The 14,207-nt window shown below is 37.6% G+C and overlaps 1 protein-coding gene and 1 long non-coding RNA gene across 7 annotated transcripts in view; both read left to right on the top strand.

The window, feature by feature from the left end:
- The first annotated feature begins 483 nt into the window (after positions 1-483).
- On the top strand, positions 484-1,224 carry LOC131427263 (uncharacterized). The gene is made up of 3 exons (XR_009229249.1): positions 484-616; positions 671-741; positions 796-1,224. It is a non-coding gene; the product is annotated as an uncharacterized LOC131427263 (long non-coding RNA).
- Positions 1,225-1,691: 467 nt separating this feature from the next.
- LOC131432702 (uncharacterized) overlaps positions 1,692-14,207 on the top strand; it is a 40,549-nt gene continuing 28,033 nt past the window's right edge. The window contains exon 1 of one of the 6 annotated variants that reach the window (XM_058599141.1): positions 1,692-1,883. The gene's annotated coding sequence lies outside the window, so the exon portion shown is untranslated. Of the gene's footprint in view, positions 1,892-3,283; positions 3,836-10,534; positions 11,012-14,207 lie in introns of those variants that run through there. The other 5 variants (XM_058599143.1, XM_058599147.1, XM_058599148.1 and 2 more) reach the window with 5 other exon arrangements.

The following is a 14,207-nucleotide window of genomic DNA, read 5'->3' as shown; positions in this document are numbered from 1 at the left end:
GTTTTGCGAGATTGTTGGCGCCTAGCACAGTGTTTAGTGGATCACTTCTGGTCTCGCTGGATTCGGGAATACCTCCCAACGCTAACTAGGCGCTCTAAGTGGTTCGAACCTGTTCAGCCGCTCAAAGTCGGTGATCTTGTTCTAGTTGTGGAAGAATCCAAGCGGAACGGTTGGCTACGAGGTAGAGTCGTTGATGTAACCATAGCTCCAGACGGACAAGTTCGTAGAGCAGTTGTGCAGACGAAGCATGGGTTACTCAAGAGACCTGCAGTAAAGTTGGCTCTTCTGGACGTATTGAATCCGGGAGACGGTCCGGAACTTCACGGGCAGGGGAATGTTACGAAACCGCAGGGCTGATTCGTGCGCGGTGGTGAAGTTCAACACCGGTCACCGCTGTCAACGAAAGAGAGCATAGATGTCAGTAGAAAACGTCAGGCAACATAACCGCGTGCCAAACTATCGTCTGTAGCATAAGTAAATGTCAGTATACGCTGTGCAGTACGGTGCAGTAATAAACTTAAAATCTAAATTGCTAAAAATTTGATTATTGTATCTACATAGATAGCAGTACGGCTCGTTTAGGAGGGCATGCAAATTAGATTAAATAGTATCACAAGTAAGTCAATCGTATGTTTAAATATTACTCATATTAATGAATTGTTGAACTCAGGGCACTAAGCATTGTTAAAAACGCTAATCACAGACTGTTTCGGATAGAGGATAGAAGAAGAAGACGAAAATGTAAGTGTAAGATGATTTATTGAAATCGAATAATTATTACAGAATATATTACAGCTTTGAAGCAGCGATTTAGCTGCTATCAAGATTGTGGTACTTCCCCATCCGAACAAAGTGTTTTGCACATACATGCGTGCTGTACTTCTTTCCACTAGGAAATGAAGTGCTTAACACATGTAGTTCGATTCAATAGCAAAACACATTACATCCAAACGAAAAAACACATCAAAACTAATTGAAAAATAATCTAATCTTGCATCTTAATGAATATGCACATGAAATCATAAAAAAAATCACTTTGGTTATGTATTGAAATGAAAAAGCATATAAACTTGAAGTGCTGTTTACATATGAATCGACCGTGTAAATTTTAATCAATGTACTTCATTACACACACACAAAACACGACGTTTTTGAGACGTAATATCTTTTAGGAAATGATTGCGAAAATTCAACCTCCTCTTAATTTGTCGTTATCCGTAGGTATCAATCGACTGGCATATTTGAATAAATCATTTTTTTGCAAAAATATCTACCAAATGTTGTAATATCATTAAAAAAATCGTTCCGTAATATGTAATATAAAGTGGTTAGCTTCAAATTGATGAAGCATGGGTTACTCAACATCGGTTAAATCCATCAAGTTTGTTAGGTGGGCCAGAATACCTCTGTTACTCTAATGAACGTAAAAAGTAACCGAGGATGGCTCTATCCGAATATATGACGTTGTTTGTATACATTCCTTTTTCGTGAGTTCGTATTCCCAATTATCCGTTACCTTAATATTGGATGGATTGATGCCGACACGATATGCATGAGAAAGAAAGAAAACGATGCCTGTATCTGGTGTGAACGAAAGAATGAAACGGACAGAGCCGTACGCTTGAAGTGTGTGTGTGAAATCGCCGTCGACATGGGTCGGCAAACGGACATTGGCACACAACCAAGTATACCAACAGCGAAGGCAAAAGTGTCGAGAACGAGATCGAGAGCGAGTACGGTTTGGTCTTCGATTTCGCGAGGCCGCGTTGAATCCGTGGTAGAATATTGTCTGTATCGAGCGAAAAAAGTTACTTAATTCGGTGGTTATATCGCGTTCTTAGTGCGTGCTAATTGGATGGAGTTTCCGGACGTGTTTTGATAGTGTAGGTTGGTGTGTACTAATTGCAGACTGGACGGAATCGATTTCTTAACGGGAAGAGTTTCGTGCCATATCCTCGTTTTTCCCTTGCGATTTCATGAAGCTAGGCGATGCCAATAGGCTGAGCTTTTTCAAATTCCCAAAGCGTGATGATGCTCTCGCTGCGGAAGGCTGAGAACAGCCACGTCGTGGTGTTGGTGCTGTAAACGTGGATGAAAGAGATGGATGGATAGTGATTAATATTATCAGGAAGAAGAAGGAGCTTATTTTCGGTGGAGTACTACAGTGGTGGTCGCATTTTGTTTACTCATGTGGACTAAGGCGGAGTTTTCATTTTTCGAGTACCGGTTAGGGTGAACGAATTGTATTGGAGATGGATTTCTGGTATCTGAATTATGATCATACATGAGACCCGAAATTGATATGAAAACCCACATATTGCCAAATTATTATAATTGTCTAGATCAGAAAGGTTCTCTGCTCATCTTTTTCGATTATTTTGTTGCTAGTAAGGCTACAATTCTTATGCTTGGCAGGTAAATTTCTTTCGTTGCGAAAACGAGTAATGCTGAAAAATTTCTTATATACAATCAACATGTGCTATCATATGAAACAAGTATTCATAGTTTAAACAGAAAAACCTATTTGAATGGTACATGAAAAATCAAAGACCATTCCATCTTGAGTTTATCTTTGGTTAAAACGCAAGTACACCATATTTTTATTCCAATTTGGTTCGGCAGTGGTTTTGTAGAGCCGAGGAGAATATCTATAGCAGCAGACATCTTTGTGGATAAACATTGGTATCATTACCCTAAATTCAAAGATTCGGTTACAATCGCATCGACAATCTAAGTAATTAAAAAATTGGAAGCTAAGTCTTTAAGTCTACGTTACATTTGAATGTTTTTAGATCTTTCTATAAAGTGTGCGTTTCAAGGTTTCTCGTTATGCTTCACTTTCCAAAGATACAACTCAGACTGGGGTGCATGAGATTGTTCTGCCAACTGGCTTCTTTTACTTGTACGATTTCCAGCCCTCTTCGCGATTAACATAGCATATCAGACTGGAGTTATGCTTTGCGTTTAATTCTGGTTGTTACTACATCCTAGTCCTCCGGTAAATGTAATATAGCCACAATTGAAACGGGATAGTCACGGATTTTTGAACCAGCGGGTAGCCGCGATATCAACAGGGAAGGAAAGTAGTAGACGCTGTCCATTCGATGTGCGCTAACGAGAGACTGCTTAATAGGGGGAGTGGTACAGATACATACAAGTGCTTCTACATTTGAAGATATCCGACAGTGATGCCAGTATTGTTTATAGTTTGAATTTTTGTCTTACATACTGAAATAGTTCTGTTTCCATGGCGACAGAATTACACGATTGTTTTTTTATTTCTATGTTCGCAATGGATATTAAATCTGGGTGCACTGCTTTTTCCTCACGTTGTATGCTCCACGTTTACCAGCATATAATTACACTGTACCTGCATGGATTAACGGAAGAAAGAGAGGAATAGGATAGACAGCGCATATTATGTCGAAAGTCAGCCATCGTTGCCAGTTATCGTGCTCGCCTAACCGATCTGCAAGCCGTCCTGCTTCCTGGCGAACAGAGAGGAGGCGTTTATGGATTTCGAAATCTATTCAGTTCCTAGCGTTTTGGCTGGATCGAACGTCGAGTGCACGACCCTTTTGTAAAATATGTGGAGTGTAGTTTTCCCCAGCCCGGGCCGACGCATTCTCTGAAGCGTATCGCTACCCACCCTGATGCGGACGTAATAAGATTCTGGGCGCAGGGAAGACGAATGATTGAACGATTAGTGATAATACTGATAAGGTAAAAGTGTGCTTAGTAAGCACATGTTTCGCTAAGTACTAGTGAACATATTTGTAACGCAAATGTGAAGCTTTCCAAATTGGTGGAATAGTGGTCAACATTGTACTTCAAGGTGTGTAGAAAAAACGAAAATATTCATGCTGGTGTAGCTTATGGCTAGTGTGACATTGGTGCAGAAAAAATTAAGAGTGATCAATTTTATCGAGACTTTTTTACGATTAGAAAGGTTTTTGCCTTCGGGTCAGACCCTATTTGTGCGGTGGGAAATTAAACCTAGGTTTAGTAGGATCTTACCATCACCGCTGCAATGGAAAAGTTTTCGAGATTGTTCTTCCTCCTAAACAAACTTCTAATCATAGAAGGGATCTGTGTTCACACTGTTGCATTAAAATAAGCCCAAGTTGGAAAAAACCCCAGTATGGCCATTATTCAATTATATATCCAGAATCGGTTACACCACATATGGCTATATCTCCGGAACCGGGAATGTCTGTCAGTTGGGCTTCATACATGATCAATGACCCAATTCAAACGAGGTGAAAATCGGATGGGCATTGTTCGATAGAATTCAGCAGATAAAATAATGTGGTTGGTCGGATAGGTCATTTATACCATCATATCTGAATGCCACTTGATATTCATATTTGATTGATAACCCACTAGAAACTTTACGACAAACTCAATATAGTTTTACTCTGTTTAGTCGTTATCAAAAACAGTGAGCGGATAGAAGAATTGCAGTTAGTCGGTTATTTCACTTATACCATTATATTCTCGGAACCGGAAGTATCTGCAGTATTCGATCTTAGAACTTGATCATTAACTTAATAGTAGTTTTCAAACGAATCTTTGAATCGAAACAGCCATTTAAATATCCTTTCTATAGAAAAAAGACACCAAGAAAAGCTACACGAAAAAAAACACTTGCTATGTGCAAGCAATAGAGAATAACGTGACGATTGACCATTAATATTTTATTGATTTACAGGTACTCGAAGAACGAAGAAGAAAACATTCAAGATATGCACACAGGTTGGTTTTGTTTCCTGGTTAATAATCCTGAGCAAGGATGCCAAGTTATTTTTTCGAAAAACCTGTTATTGAACCAAAAATCTTTTAAAATTTAGAGGCTTTGTGTTCGATTACAGAAATCTGTGGCATTTTTAAAATCTGTGCAGCATATTAAAAATCTGTTAAACACAGTTTTGAGTTATGCAATCAAATAGAATCGTACAAGTGCTCGTTCAAAATTTATTCCAGGGTGGCAAGTGACCGGGAAAACCGGGAAAAAGTCGGGAATTTCGTTTCACTGGGAAAAAGTCGGGAATTTTAGTGGAAATCCGGGAAAAAATGTACTAATCCTAATCTTAAAAAATCATGATTTTCCTGATTAAACAAATGAAAAGTTAGAAGCAATACTCCGTTTTGTGTTTACGTGAAAATTTTTAGTTAAAGTTTTGAAACATCGTACTGTCCCACACAGGTTTTATGGTACACAATCCATTGGAGATGGGGCCAACATCCCATGTTTCGTTCAACAATTGTAAGGGTTTGGCAGCAAGTTTTAATGGATCAGAAAGCAATTCTTAGTTGTTATCAACTACAGCACATCGAACGGATGCATTTGCTGGATTTCTATTAAATTTCAAAATAAGTTTTCATAATATGATTGCAAAAGAAATATCGGGCAACATGTTTAATAAAATTATGAAAGATTCTTGGGAGCCTTCATGTTTTTGAGTGGGCTAATGATTGTCCTAACTTCATCATAATTCATCTCAGTAATTTCATCTTGAGACAATATTTGTGTTGTAATCTTGATATTGATTTCAATAGGATTAACAAAATTTGAAAAACTCGACCTTGACTTTGTCCACCGTTTGCAATGAATAATTGATTTCTTTCTTTGAGAGCTGAAATTGTTTTCTGAAAGTTTGTGAAAAACCTTAGAAAGGTTTAGATAGTTTGATTTGTTCAGTGAATGTTCAATGTTTAATTTATATTAAAGATCATTACCTATCGATTTCTTAGTAGGATCACAAGAATGCGGGTGTTTATGTCGACGAAGAATCAAACTTAGATCATCTTAAATTTTCTATTAAGCAAATTCTCATACTTAAACAAAAACGTTTTGAAAGTCTTGTGGCTCAGCGTTTGGTTGATACTGCTATATTAAATGCTGGGAGCGTAATTAACAAAACAGCACTCAAAATAATATAATCGATACAAAGAGGCTGTCGCACTGAAAAAACAGTTTCTAATCAAGATTAGAGCTTATATTTTCACTCTGCAGATCTCCACATGTTCACCCTTTTCACAACCGGAAGTCGGATCCGGATGAAATTCGTATGGGACCACAAGAAAATCGGTTCAGCCATCTCTGAGAAAATTGATCGCTCAAAAACGTTACATACAACGTCCGTATCGAAATGCTGGTAGCAGTTGAGTGCTTGGAATAATCAAGCGCAGCTGTACCCACCGTAGTAGTCATGGCTTGCTATGCATCGATTATTATAAAATCGTTTATACCCTCACACATACATACACAATTTCTGATCTTTACGAACTGATTCGAATGGTATATGACACTCAGCCCTGAGAAAGCCAAGAACGACTTCTTCCCATTGTTATGTGCACTTGGCGCAATGAGTATTTCCTATTTCTAAATCGAGATATGTGTTATGTCATATGTTCGTTTAGATATGGTATTTCTAGAAATATTTAAAAAATACTGAACATAGGCGATTTGAGCCTGTTCTAAAAACCGGGAATTTTTTGTCTCGCGCACCGGGAAAACCGGAAAAAAAACGGGAAATTGAAATCGGCAATTCACTTGCCACCATGTTATTCGTTTCGAGTTTCAAAATGCAGTATCTTGCTTCTCACTTTTGGTTTCCATTTGGTTTTTTTTTTATATTTTGAATGACCCTAATTTTGTTGCTTTTCTTGCGAAAGAATACGACATTTTGGATTTTTGTAGCATTTCGGATAGAATAGTTTAAGATTCGCTCGAGGGGGTTAGTTAGTGTGGCACTTTTTTTTTAAAGTTTTGCATAATAGGCGTGATATCTAAAACATGTATAGAAAATATGGATAAAAGGGACTTTTCGAGTTTTGAAGTGTTTGAAAGAAGGAAAATAAAAAAAAACGGCTTGCATGAACTGGTTAGTGAATCATTTATCGTCTATGCGTTACAAACTGTTTGGCTTGGCATACCCAGCATGAGAAGACCAACCTTGTCGAAGTGTCCCAAAATGCTGAATATCTCTGATCTAATTAGTTTACGTACCTGGAGAAACCATCTACGATTTGCCTTATTACACACCGATTTAAAAAATTGAAAGAACTCTGTGGTATAACACTGTCTGGAATTCTAGGTGTAACACCCTGTAGAAGATCATGTACCCAAAAAAATCATTGTTCAGAAGAACGTTTCCTAGAAAATAAATCTCTGAAAAAAAAATTCAAAATGAAGAATACCTCAGAATGACATTTTCTTGTTTTGTCGAAGTAAAAAAATATGTTACAGCTCATATCAGCAGATTCAGTCCTAATTGAATCATCAATTTATTCATGCGGTAATATGAATAACAAATGACCGCGTTTGGAAAGACAGGAACGCTTGAAACAGGAAACGTTTTCATCTAGCAGGAAACAATTCTATTCTATCTACTCTATTCAGTAGGGATGGTACTCGGAAGGCAAAGTATCGATAACTAGGGTATCTGCACTAAAAGCCAATACCTATTGCTTTTATTCCAATACTATTAGGCGTACTGAAAGAGAGTGAAGTAAGTGTGAAAAATTGAAATGATTGAATCCTCTGAGAGTATGACCTTTATGTGCGTGTTTTGTTGATGGTTTTCTCTAATTGCACTCTCCTTCGGCTCACCTGTGGGACGAAGCGAGATTGTCGAGAACGAATTTCATCGACGGCTAGTCCACGTCTTACCAATGCATGCGCGAACTTGGCGCTTCGTCGAAGAAATTAAAATGTTCCATTGAGGACGGGCATAGCGTGATGCCTTCCACGCTGCCCACCTGGGTTCAATTCCCTACCCTGCACGTAGGTTAGAAAATTTTCTGGCCCGAAGCCTCGTCGTAATGGGAATTGACTGCAATCTGTTGCGATACTGTAAGTATCGAGACCAAAAGTATACCAAAAATACCCGATTTTTGAAAGAAAGTATCGACACCTCAAAGTATCGACTCGGTATCGGACATCCCTACTATTCAGCTGCATTTCTCTCGTCGATTCAATCAGTAATTCTCATAGATGATATGATGAAGCTTCCTGATCATTCTGGTCAGTCCTAATAAGTTTATAACAAAAAGCCAATGGCCAAAACACTCACCAGGTGACTGACCTGATTTCCATAGACTAAGATGCTAATGAAAGGTTGATCCATAGTTGTTTACCTTTCTCTTTATTCCTAAACTAAAGAAACCGACTTTTATTCGGAGCTCCGAGGACGAGAGCGCAAAATGTCTGTGTGTAAACCTTTTTAAAGATTTTCTCGGCACAATTTCCTCGGAGATGACCACCGATTTAAAAAAAATCAAACTGGTTTGAAAGCTACTATTGCGTTGTAAATCAAGATATACCGGTATAAGTGACGTAAGATCAAATGGCTGTCACTTTCGCTTCCGAAGATATATTGGCATAAGTGACAAAACGAATTTTTTTTCCATGCAATTTCTCGGCGATGGCTGAACCGCTTTTTACAAACTTAAACTATTTTAAAAGCTAATATTAGCTTGTGAATCAAGTTCGAAGATCAAGTGGTTGTTACTTCTAGTTCCGGAGATATAATGGTATAAGTTACGTACCCGACGAAACACGTTTTAAATCTGCACTTTTTTCAGAAAGTAGTCAATGATCAAGTTCAAATAAATTATTGCTGACACCATTGGTTTCTAAAATATTGTTGAAAATGCGACGCAAGCGTTGAGTCAAGCTTTGCTGAACTAACCGAAACAATCTGAACGAAATTATCCTACCGAACAGAAAAATGTTCATGAAACTGGGAAAGGCATTATCATACCACTAGGTGGATTAAGAAAAGATTTTTTATGGGTATTATGCGTTAATATGTATTAAAATCGAGAACCGAGACTCTAAACTATTTCAACTAGAAAGTCTTGTTCGTTGATGGTTAAAGCCCGATCAAGGTTTTAGCGGTCCCCGGTTACGTGAAAATCGGAAATAGTAATCGAAAACTTCTAAATAAATTAATGCTGTTTTTGTGCAATTTTCCAAAATAAGCATAGACAAAATAATTCCCGGTCGATATTTTTCATTTTTTTCTTCGAATTAACGCACGTCTTGACGTTTCATGTTCTGAAACATTCGACATACAAAAAAACCTGTTTTAATCCACCTAGTGGTGTAATGATGCCTTTCTCATATATATAATACTGTGGTATTCTTTTCAAAATGTTTCTCTTCGATTTTTGATAGAAACCAAGGGATTGTTTGTGCATTAACTAGTATAACCTACAGAATGAAACAGTGCTTTGTTCGCGTAGGTCATTCTTAAGAAAACGAAGTGGGATCACTATTATATGTAATTCCAGCACCGGAAACCGAGAACCGGTATAATCGAAGTCGGTTTGTACGGCCACCAACAAACATGACGTACAAACTCTATTCTAGTTTTTATTCAAATTTTGAAGTTTTTATACGATTTTGCCATCGTACTCTAAACGACGGTTTAAATTTTTGTTGAATCCGAAAATTTGCAGTAATTTTTGGTAGGATCATAGGACCTAACTTTCCATTTGACCCCAAGATTGGAAATATCGGTTCTGCAAATTCTGAGAAAAGTGAGTGAGATCCACTTTTGAGCATATGACTATTTTCTCCCGTCTGGAATAGAAAACCGGGAATCATGATTGCCAGAATCGGTTTGTTTAGCTGCCTACTGATAATGGCTATCGATTTGTGTAGTTTTGAGACCAGTTTAGATTTTTCATGAATTTAGTTCTAGAATTCTGGAACAGAGCTCATTTTCAGATTCCAAGTTCCGAATTTATTTCTAGAACTGAAGACTGAGCTTGAATTAAGCTACTGATTTCAGTTCATGAACCCAAGCTCCGAATTCGGTTCCAGCATGCTTAATAAACTCCGAAACGAAATTCTGAAACTGAAACGCTGGAAGTAAATTCTGAAACTGAATGCAAGAACTAAATTCAGGTTCAGAAGTCAGTTTCCAAATTTTGGTTCGAAGCTCAGAACTAATTTTTTTTTCCCAGAATCCAGATCTAGCATTCCTATCTTGAATTTTGTTTCAGATTTTTTAATTTTGTACAAAAAGAGAATTCTAAATGCGAATTCCGAACTCAAGGCACTAAATTCACTTCCAAAATCTAGTCAATAAACTTGTTTCAAAAATCTAGAATTAGGATTCAGTTCCAGAATCTAGGTTTTACCTTTGCGGAAAAGGCAAAAAAGTGCGATTAGTTTTCCTCATTGGTTTAGTTTGAAAAAACTAATTTTTTGAGTTATTTATGGTTTATTTTTTTGTCTTATTCAAAAGGTATTTTTATTCAGGCCTATTTGCGTACAAGCTTATCGTGGCCGATTTAGCCGATTTTTTAAATATTGCATTTTTTTAAGTGGATCTCGTTGTCACTCTTTTTCTAGGAGGAGAGGAGCTTCCATTTCTCTCCTGCGAGGGTTGAGGGGCACTTTATTTATGGTTATCTCACACTGTTGATATTTTAATCATAAATTGTTGGTCATATGGTATGCACGTTAAATAAAATGAAATTATTTGATTTCATTGGTTTTTCTTTTGTTTAAACAATTTTTTCCCATCAATCCTCCTTAGTTCGATCGGACCATTCACTTTTAATCCATTTTCATCATGCTGCATCTAGCGTGACTGGGGGATGCTTGGCACGATTGCATAAACTTCCGAGCTTGCTCTGCTTTTCCCATTCTGTGCTCTGCTACAGTCTTCTACCGTCGCACCGCATCGATTCAATTTTCCTAGTTAACCCAGAATTAGGTTTCCAATTTCTCTATTTTATTTATACATAATTTAATAATAGTGTGTTTACGCGTAAATCGAGTTAAGTTCGGTGGCTATTTATATCTGCTCAAGTGTGCTTGGTTGGTTCGAAGTGCTCGTCATACAGTCATCGTGATGCATTAATTATTAACGCGTTATTCCTCGTCCCCGCCCACCGAGCTCCGTCGTAGCAATTGAAACCTACCAGCATATGTTTTGATTAGGTTCATGGTTCATGTTTTCTCTAATCAAACTAGGTTCGAGTAGGTTCTGTAAGTACAGATCAAAATTGAATTAGAATTGAACTAGAGCATCCAGGGAATTTTTGGTGTGATGTCCTATTTTAAGTTCAGGGTTCATCCAGATCAAACACTGGCTCGTACACGTTAGTAACTCCCGGGCATAAGAATATGGGGAGTGCGACTTCCTGAACAAGTGTCTAACTGCTGCTGCAACGTGTGGGTGGAAGACCGCCCTACAAAATGAAGCCATTCGTCGAGTAGAAAGGAAAAATGCCCTTTCAGTGTGTTTTTTTTCTTATTGCCCACTCGAGTATTGCAGCACTTTTCATGGCCATTCCGGACGATGAAAACTAGAAGGCATTCATTTCTCCCGGTCGTGTTCCCGTGTGTCCTTTGCACACACACACGCACATGGTTATGGTGCTGGTTGGGGAAAAAAATCTATTTTTGAACCAATTGTGTTTGACATTTTGCATTTCGTACTGCTCGAGTTTGAGTGATTGCCTGTGTGCTACCGAAATGGATCCGATCCGTTCGGTTTATAGATTTCGCCATGCGCGGATGAGATACAAAATTTCTTTCTTTCTTTCTGAATAATGACGTAGAACGACCTCGTGGCAGTCAGGAACGATATGTCTTTGTAAAGCTATGCTAATTCCCGTACCTAGTATACCTAGGCCTTTCGCATGAATCGTGATTAGCATGAAATATGTGCTTGGGTGAGACCATACATGTTCTGTCAGTTATTTTAAATCAAACAAGGTTAATATTCGATGCGACGGTTTGGTTTTAAAGTTGTACTATTCGGATTCAGCGGAATATTATTATTCGGTTACTACAAAAAAAGTCGATGGAAGCGAATATTATGTAACACTGTAAAAAGTTAGTGACAAATTATGAATCTTTTCTATGGTTTAAAAATTATTATTCCGAAGAAAACGTTATGTAACTAGAAGGGACTAGTTACTAACTAACTTTCCGGTTTATCATTTTTTGATTTTTATGGTTTTGATGTGGTCAGAAACAAATCAGTACTGTCGTTGAACTGAACGAGTACAAAATACCATATACCACTGATTAAATTCGTACTGTGTACGGTTCTGTGGCAGTACAATTTTAAAGACCTGATACCACCGAAAGCACCAGTTGATCTGCTTTATCTGCGCAGCTCATATCGGAAAAGTGGCTAAATCGACTTTCACAAACTTAGGTTCAAATGAAAGGTCTTGTGGTTCCATACGGTATTCCTGAATTTCATCCGCATCCGACTTCCAGTTCCGGAATTATAGGGCGAAGAGTTATAAATTTTATAACGCCACTTTAAGTAATTCCTAATCCACCTACTGGCGTGATAATGCTTTTCTTTTTCATTGAAACAGTCCCATTAAAATAATTTTTACCGTTTTATTAAGATAATTTTTGACATCAAGTTGGGCTCATTTTTGACACCAATTTATTCAGTTTGATTCGAGTGGTTCACAAAAGCATGACTAACCGTTTATGTCACAGATTCGGCCTCAGTTCTCAAAACAAACGCTTGACATTTGCGTTATCTTTTGCTATGAGAAGAGTGATACTAATCTAAACAAGGTTGTTGAAATCGGTTCTGCTATCTCTGAGCAAATAGAGCGGTAAAACAAAACAACACAATTTTAGGTTACGTCATTTATACCATCATATCTCCGGAACCAGAAGTCACAGTCATTTGATCTTTAAACTTGATAAATGACCCAACGATAGCTTTTAAACGACCCTTAGATTGTTGGTGTCGGTTCAACCATCTTTGAGCAAATTGAGCGGCCAAAAACGAGTTTTATCGTCACTTATACCATTATATCTCCGGAACCAGAGGCCACTTGATCTTCGAACTTAAGTCGAATTGTATATAATAGTACGGGTCTCCGAGGCTTCGATCGAAAGTCGGTTTTTCAGCAATTCTATTACCTTTCTATACAGATGACAAAAATGGTTTTAAAGGGATATCCGCGTAAAATAACTATTGAATTTTTTGTTGTTTCCAAAGATCTTCGAAAATTCATGAAACGTCGAGATCTGGTGTAATCTCGAATTTTTTTTCAAGTGGAAAATTTTCAAAGTCAGGGAGTTGAATAAAAAAATTCGGGATAACACCAGATCTCGACGTTTGGTGCATTTCTAAGACAAAACAAGAAAACCGCATAACTTTGAAAATTCGCATAAAAAACTCAAATTTCGGAAATCCGCCTTAAAAATAACCGCGTAACTTCGGAAATCAGCACAAAAATTCGCGTACAAAAAACTGCGTAAAAAAGTTGTAGCAGGTAGTGTCAGAAACATAGCTGCGAGATTGACGTAGGACTGCATTCGAGATGTGTATAGATATTAACTGATTTGACACCGTTTGACCGTTTAGGATTTTGTAGTCCTGAAAAGGACCATTCGATTTTGGAAGATTGCGTTTGTATTCTACGAATTAGAGCGGCAGTTTGAGACAGTTATCCAAATAAGTTCTCTACGTTACATTTGGGATCTTGACAAAAAAGGTATTTAGTGGCTTTGGAGTCTTTGAAATGACTATTTGGTTACGGATAATTACGTTTGTATTTCAGAAAGATTTTGTGATCCAGGCGCCATTCCAAGTCATTTATAAGTTTGAGCCTTGACCTTGAAGAAAGTATTACATAGATATAATCATAATAAGTCTCGTACAATTTCAATATTTCATAAATCTCAATATTTGAGTGAAAGAAACTATCCAAATACGGGATAGTTTCCGGTTTTTGAGAAGGACCAAATTGTGAAACTCTCTACGATAATAAACACTTCTCGAACATTTTTCTCAAACGCAAAGTGCAAACTTCGCACTGCGAAAAGTGCACAAACTTAATAAAACTATTCTAAATTTGCACTGAACTGATGACTTTTACCTCCGATTTGAAAAGAAGTAATCTTAATAGTTCTTTAGATTACATTTAGAACCATTAGAATGGCTGATTTTGTATAATGTTCCCCATCGTTGTCCACTTTTCGTTTTCTTTATCTCCAATGCAAACGACCAAAAGCTGGATGAAGCAATCACTTTTTTTAAGCGAAACTCACACTGCGAATGTCCAACAGCAGATATTCTCACAGAACTAGTTGTTTTTTTTCTGCGTTTAGACTTGAGCAACGGAACCTCATATTCGCCATTAACTGAAGCACCAGTTGAATAATGCCGGATGTAGTTTCACTGTGTCTTGGCGTAGAT

Source organism: Malaya genurostris, chromosome 2 (assembly GCF_030247185.1).
Source record: "Malaya genurostris strain Urasoe2022 chromosome 2, Malgen_1.1, whole genome shotgun sequence".
In the NCBI taxonomy this organism is placed as follows: Eukaryota; Metazoa; Arthropoda; class Insecta; order Diptera; family Culicidae; genus Malaya; species Malaya genurostris.
This window is presented reverse-complemented; position numbering and strand designations above follow the sequence as displayed.